Below are 8,388 nucleotides of genomic sequence, written 5' to 3'. Positions count from 1 at the left end.
ACAAACATTGTAGGGAATTTCCAAAGAGAGAGTTTGTATGATTCTGGGAAGAGATATATTCCATCTAAAGAAGATGTGTCTGATTATCTGTATAATAAGTAGGAATACAATAAATACTTTTTGTTTTGTGGAATGGCCCCGGTAAAGTAATATTTATTGTACATACATACATATGTATGTATATCTTATATATAAAAATGAATCGCAAAATGTGTTGGTAAGCGCATAACTCCAAAACGCCTGGACTAATTTTGCCAATTCTTTTTTTAAAATGTTCGTTGAGGCTCAAGGATGGTTTTTATGGCGAAAAGAATTCGAATAATTGCCGGAAAACCCATAAAACCAGCCCTTTTCTTTTTCCCATACAAACGAATGAATGTTTGTTTGTTAGTAACGCTAAGAGAACGGCTGCACCAATCTTGGTGAAATTTTCAGAGGTTGTTTGTTGTGAATCGGGGAAGGTTTAGAAATAAAAATACCTTTTACTTTTCATCAGGAAAAGTCGGAAAATTGGAAAATTCCAAAACGTAACTTTTTTCCATACAAATTATTTTCAATTTTTGTTTGTTTTGTTTTTCAATATTTTGATTTGTAAATTATTTGAATCGTTAAATTTTGATCGCTTGCTTTTTTATTCCGGCTATTCAAACGAAAAATTATTGAAAATTATATAGTGAAATGTAAATGTGTTTAACACAGATTGATCAATTACTGATTGAAATTTGTTACGAAGCCATGAAGAGGTCGCGCTAATATAGCAAGGCAAGAAGTACTCCCAGGATGCGATGACATATTTGCGGAATTATGAATCGCGGTCAATCAGCAAGCGATCGTCACGATGTCACAGCACGACTTTTCAAACAACAGTTGCAATGTTTGATGGACTTTATCTTGAAGCAACGTATGTATAGTATATATGGTCCAGTTAGATGCTAGATGTACTCTATTGAGTGGCAAAATTGAGGTTTGCCGCACGCACACATTCTTCTTTGGATGGTAGATGGTGATTAAACCAGATCAAATTGATGAAATCATTTCTGCGGAAATTCCTGATGCAGAGAAAGATACAGTATTATACCCTATGGTAAAAACCAATATGGTTCATGGACCTTGCGGACACCACAATCCCACTTCGGGTTGTATGTCTGACAATAAATGCACGAAACACTATCCACGTGCTTTTCTTTCGGAAACACAAACTAGAAGTAATGGATATCGTCGTCGCTCACCAGACGAAAATGGCAGAACATTTAACATTTAATTTAGAAGAGTGAATATCGAAGTTGACATCCCACGGATCGTGCTATATTCACCATTATTGTCTAATTCACATTCAAAACTCATATCAATGTTGAGTATTGCAATTTGGTGTAATCGGTAAAATACGTTTGTAATTACCTCACCAAAGGAAGCAACATGGTGGTTCTTGATCTTGAACGATATAGTCGATACGTGAACTGTAATAAAAGTCTTTGTAAGATATTTATTTTTGCAATTCATGAACGTTTTCCGACTGTTGTGCGTCTCGCAGTTAATTTGGAGAATGGCCAAAGAGTGTGTTTCAACCCAAAGAATACAGTACAGCCAGTGGAAGCACCGCCAGAAACAAAATTAACATTTACGAGTTTTTTGTTTCTCAACTTTCGTCAGTGATCCGTTTGCGAGAATATTGCTCTATTCGGAAATGCCTTGATATTATACATGGAATGCATCGTCGAGAAATAGTTGCGCAGACAGCAAGCCCAATCAGTAGATGGACATCCAGGTGTGTTCTCAACTAATGCATTTGGACAAATTTCCACAATCCCAAAGAAAAGCGACGATTGCTATTGATTAATGTGCGCGGTTCAACTTCATTTGAGTCATTGCGTACTGTGAATGGTACGGTGTGTGCAAGTTTTGGAGAAGTAAGCCAGCAATTACAATTGCTGGAACATGATAATCACTGGAGTCAAACGATGGACGATGCGATAGCTACTTCAAATGCAAATGAAGTTCGCACACTTTTCGCTGTAGTCAAAAGGGATACGAACAAAAATGACATTGCCGAAGACATTTTACATCATCTTCGCAAAAAATTGGAAATAAGTCAATTCCGGTTGATACTTCCGGTAGTTCGATGTCAATTCTATCCGCCGTTTATCAATTCACGAAAGATGAACTCGTCACGAATGTTCGGACATTGGCTAAATTATCGCAACTACGATTCCTTAAGTGCACGCGCAATGTTAGCTACCAAAATTGCCGATGTTGTTGACTTAAACTGGAAGATTCAAAGTCAAATTCCGGGAGACTTGCGCTCATACAAATCGATCGATCGTTTTGACAATGAAGACGACGCCGTGAATTATCCAGTGGAATTTCTAAATTCTTTGGATAGGCTTGATATGCGACCGCATCATTTGCGTCTCAAAGTTGGATCTGTCGTTATTATGTTTCGCAATCTGCGCTATCGAATACAAGGGGGCAAAATGCTTGATTCCACGAATTCCTTTCAGTTCTAGCGACTTGCCATTTCAGTTCAAACGTATTACGTTTCCAGTGAAAATTTCATTTGAGATGGCAATCAACAGGACACAAGGATATTCGCATAGCGTGTGGCATACATTTGGAAACGCTATGTTGGAAAACCATCTTTTCCGTACACCGGAACAGAAACCAAATAGTGTTGTTTATCAAGCTGCGTTATAATGAAAAAAAAAACAATTAAATGATAAATTGAACTTTCTTTTCATTTCAAAACATATAATTTCACGCAGGACAACGGCTGCGGGGTCCGCTAGTTGTTTATATTTATTAAACAGTACTATTTTTTATACTATTTTCAATAAATTGTTAATTATACTGCCTTATTTAGTATTGGATGAAAATCATTAAGTGATTTTGTGTCCCTCAAGAGCACAAATTTATTTTCTCGATTAAAAATTGATAAAAATTTTCTCCAGAGACCCGTTTCTACATGGGATGAAGATGTTGCCTATTCAGAGTCGGAAAGGAAAGTGCTTTCTTTAACGGCAGTTAATGATACAACTGAAAGAGCTGTAAAAGAGCTTTCGTGGTTTGATCACTGAAAAAGAAGAGCAAAAATAATTTTTGCTGCGCTGTGTTCAGGAGCATAGCGATATTGTATATAAATGCTTATTTGTGAGAAGAGCTAAACCTTTGAGGGAATAATTATCCCATAATATAATAGAATAAGATATAAAGAGAATCTCTATCTAATCCATCTCGTGTCAGCTACTCCGCCTGTTATGTACAATAGAAAATAAGACAGAAACTAAATTGAATGAAATTAAATCAAGACGAATAACCACCGAATGTGAAAGGAATTACATTAGTTCAAATTCCATTACCACATCCACAAAACATATGAGCCATTGCTATTGACATAGGTAGTAAGCGTTCCGTATTTCTACGTTGTTATATATTTGTACACATGCTTATATACATAACTAACTTTCTTCATGTAAAGTTACTCGAGGCCAAGCCATTCGCTAATATAATAATAATACAAATACAAAGGTTTACGAGTACATTATTTGTATCTGAGAGCTTTTATTTATGCAAAATAAATCCGATCGAAATGAAAGGAGGACTTAAATTTCCATGCTGCAGAATTATTGGAAAAAAATAATATATATATGAAAACTCTGTCAAACTAACTATTAAAGACAATGCATGTTTTTGCCAACCATGCCAAACAACATTCAAAAAAAATCATGGAACATTGCATTCAAATTACTTATGAAACACATGTCATCCCTACATTTGAACTGCGAACCATCTTGAAGAGAATCTTCTGATTCAATTGCACTCAGAAAAGTTACTGCCGAGCAGTGACATTTCCACGGGGGTTTCGAGGTTAAAATGTATCTTAACAATACAAGATTGACGAAAAATGTATACGCAAGGTTATATAATTTCGTAGTCGCTCGGGAGTTCAGTTCATATTACGAAATGAATTCGTTACAGATACGAACTGCACAATCCATTAACATATTGAGATGAAAGTTCATGGTATACTTTTCATGTGGCTTAACTGAAATATAGTTATCAGTAGTGCTAAATTTCAGTCTCCAGTGGTATACTTGTAGGTGTGTGAACGCTCCGAGCCTTAGCATTAATTCGGAACGCTGTCTTAATGCAGCAAAAAAGCAGCTGGTACGATGAGAAGTGTCGTATCGCAGTGGAGAGAAAACAGACTGCCTTCCTTGCAACGATACAATGGACCACAAAGCGTGCGGGATGGGATAGATACCGAAAGTTGAAGTTAGAAGCGAGACACATTTGCAGACAAAAAAGAAAGATCCCGATATGCGGGAGTACGAAGAGCTTGACAAGCTGGCCGACAGGAGTAATGCTCGTAAATTCTACGAAAAAATGTGGTGGCTAACAAACGGTTTCAAAACCGGAGCATACTCCTGTGGAATCCCCAGAGGTGATCTAGTGACTGAAGCCGAGATTTTTTTCCAGCCTGCTTATGATGATGCTCGATGACGATGGAGCAAACGTGCCTCCATGAAGTAGTTCTAATAGCAATTACCCGTCCGAAAAACAACAAAGCGGCAAGTCCAAGCAATTCAAATACGACGGCGAAAAACTGATAAGGAGCATGCATGAGCTTCTTTGTGGAATATGGTCGGACAAAAACATGCCCGACGATTGAAATTTAAGTGTGCTCTGCCCAATCCACAAAACAGGAGATCCCACAATCTGCGTCAATTACTGTGGGAGAAGTTTCCTCGACATCGCATATAAAGTTCTACTAAGTGAACTGTGTGAAACCACCATCAACAAACTGATTGGACTGTGGCTTCAGGTCTGGAAAATCAACAACTGACCAGATATTCACCAAGCGCCAAATCTTGCAATAGACCCGTTAGAAGAAAATCGACACACACCATGTCTTCGTCAATTTCAAAGCTGCTTTTGATAGCACGAAAAGAAGCTACCTTTATGCCGTTATGTCTGGATTTGGTATCCCCGCAAATAATAATACGCTGTGTGAACTGACGTTAGACTATACCAAAAGCTCCGTCTGGAAACACTTCTCCGAGCTGTTTGATACCAAACGAGGTTTAAGACAAAGCAACTCCCTTTCATGCGACTTCGTCAATCTACTCCTGGAGAAATTAATTCGAGCTACAGTTCTGAATAGAGAAGGTACAATATTCTACAAGAGCGTACAACTGCCAGCGAACGCTGATGGAGACATATTTTTTAAACCTAAAACTATAAATAAGAAAATGAATTGTAAAAAAATTAGAAATTGAATTTATAAACACTGAATTATAAAACATAACATACTTACTCTAATAATAAATTTATATTACCTTAATCTACTACTTACCTTAATACCTTACCTTAATCTATTACTCCTATTTAACGAAAAGGCGCCAAAAGTTTACTTATCCCTTCATTTGATCGGAATATAATTTTTTTGTGACAGGCGATTAAGCTCTTAAATTTTATTCGCACATTCCCAACTAGATATTTTCTCATCCCAAAAACGCTTGAGATTTTTCAACATCGATATCACTGGCCATAAAAACCCCGACGTTAGTTCTACTTTCTCCAGGTTGGACAAGAAGCGAAGCAAATGGATGTGTGAACAACGGCAAAACGAAAAATCTGTTGTCATCAAACAATTAGACGTCGCACTCGCAACTTAGCTCTTACGTTACTCTTGACAGTCATAACTTCGAAAAAGTAGATATTTCGTCTATCTTGAACCCAGTATTAATACCAACAACAACGTCAGCCTCTGAATCCAACGCGGAATAACTCTTGCCAACTTGTGCTACTTCGGACTGAGTTGGCAATTAAGAAGTAAAGTCCTCTCTCGAGGAACAAAGACCAAATAATTAAAGTCACTCATCATCCCCGTTCTAATATGTAGTGCAAAGGAAGGAACGGTGGCAACATCTGATGAGTCCGCTAACGACATTGACATAGTTCAGCGAATTAAGAGACAGCGACTACGCTGGCTAGGTCATGTCGTCTGAATAGATTAAAGCACTCCAGCTCTGAGAGTATTCGACCCAGTGGCCACCGAGGAAGCAGAGGAAGTGAAAGACTTCCATTTTGTTGGAAAGACCTGGTAGAAAAGAAACTGGCAAGACTTGGAATTGGCGCCAAACTGCGAAAAGACTGGCGCAGAAATCATTCTTCTTTAAAAAAGAATATAGAGACAATTTTATACTCTTGCTACCAGTTGCTACAGAGTATTATAGTTTTGTTGTACGTATCACATAAAACTAAACGAGATAGATATAGGGTTTTATACATATATATAAATGTTCAGGGTGACGAAAGTTGAAATCCGTCCGTCCGTCCGTGCAAGCTGTAACTTGAGTAGAACTTGAGATATCTTGATGAAACTTGATACGCAGGTTTCTTAGCACAAAAAATTCGAGTTCGTAGATGCGCGTAATGATGTTCAAAACGACTGCACCTCAGACGAAGCCAGCACAGACAGAGGGCAGCGAAGAACCGCTTAGGAATTTACATGAGCCGAATATTGTACCGTTTTCACGACAACGAAAAAATGATACGATCCCGTTTCCAGATCTTCAATGTCTACAGTTTGCACCGCTTCAGCAGCATACTGCACCTGAAGCACATGCACATATTCCGATGCCTAACATAACACCAAAAGATATGGACGCGTGGTTCACATCAGTGGACTATTGGTTTAAGGCATGCAACATGAACAGCGACGCCCAACGTTATTACCATGTAATGGCTACCTTAGATCGTCTTACGCTACCAAGCATTAGCCATACCAGCAAAAACGCTGAAAATACGCAATGAATTACTAACTCAGACATTGGCATGTATGAGTTCCTCAAGACTGAACTTTTCAAATATTTTGGAGAAAGCTATCAACGCAAAATTCAGCGATTATTGAAGGAGATGGTACTAGTGCGAGTGGCAGGAAATTCCTTTTCGGAAGAAACTCTACGAGCCATGTGGATGCAACGCTTAGCGGAATAAATAAGAGCATCTGTAATTGCACGCGAGGTGCGATAGATATCCAAATTGCAGTTGCCGACGCTGTTATGGATCACGCCACCAGTACATCAGCTCAGACTCAACAAGACACGATTTCTCAACTATCAAATGCGATTCACGAACTGCAACGCAAATTTGATAATATGCGCATACGAGAACGCAGTCGCTCACGCACTAGTCGCTGATTTCCTCGACGACATAGTCAATCGAGTGAGCGAAGATCTACCTTACGCAATACGAACGAATGTTGGTACCATCAACTCCGCTCAGCAGACTCCGCCAACCGATGCCGTAGTCCATGTCTACGTCAACAAAGTACCCAGCATGATTGACTAGAAGTTTCAGTCAGCGATGCTGACGCCAATCACCCCAACACAGCAGTTAATCAACTTTCCATCAAGGACCAGTCATCAAACGTAAAGTATTTCATAGACACAGGTGCCGATAACAATGTTCTTCCAAACAAAAACAAATTCAATTATCTTAGCCCAACAAACGTAACTTTATACGCAGCCAATGGTACTCCAATAAAAACTTACGGTTTAGTACGCCAACACGTGGACCTTGGTCTTCGTCGCAAATTCATGTGGAACTTCATGGTGGCAGATGTTAATACATCAATTATTGGCAAATGATTCCGTTTATTCACGACTGCTTGACAATCCTACGAGGAAAAACAGTTTTTGTAAAGATCGATCTACAAAGAGCATTCCATCAAATACCCGTTCTATCGGAAGACTTAAAGAAAACAGCCATAATAACACCATTCGGTCTATATGAGTTTTCCCATATGATGTTTGGCCTACGAAATGCAGCAAAAACCTTTCAACGCCTCTTGCATGAAGCCTTACGAGGACTTGACTTCGCCTTTCCTTGTGTTGATGACATATGCATAGCTTCAGCAAACATGGAGGAACATGCGAAACATATACGCATGCTATTCCAACGACTCCGCGCAACTGGCCTAACAATTAATCCGTCAAAATGTGAATTAGGTAAAAAAAGAAATAAAATTCTAGCACCTATTAATTTTTATCGCAAATTTTTACCTAACACCGCAAAACGTCAAGCCGTTCTACAAAAACTAATCAACGGAAACAAAAGCAAAGATAAAACTCGTATCGATTGGACAGATGAAGCAAGAAACGCTTTTGAAGGTTGTAAACAAAATATGGCCGATGCAGCAACTTTAGCATACCCTCATGTTGGTGCTTAACTCCGTTTTTCACTGACGCATCCGATGTCGCTGTACTTCACCAATTAGTAAATAACGTACCAGAACCCCTTGGATATTTTTCACGTCGTCTAACCAAAACAGAAAAACATTACTCAGTTTACTATCGAGAACTTCTTGCAATCTATCTCGCCATAAAA

This window comes from Bactrocera neohumeralis, chromosome 4, assembly GCF_024586455.1.
Source record: "Bactrocera neohumeralis isolate Rockhampton chromosome 4, APGP_CSIRO_Bneo_wtdbg2-racon-allhic-juicebox.fasta_v2, whole genome shotgun sequence".
Classification (NCBI taxonomy): Eukaryota; Metazoa; Arthropoda; class Insecta; order Diptera; family Tephritidae; genus Bactrocera; species Bactrocera neohumeralis.
Note: the sequence above shows the minus strand (reverse complement) of the source record.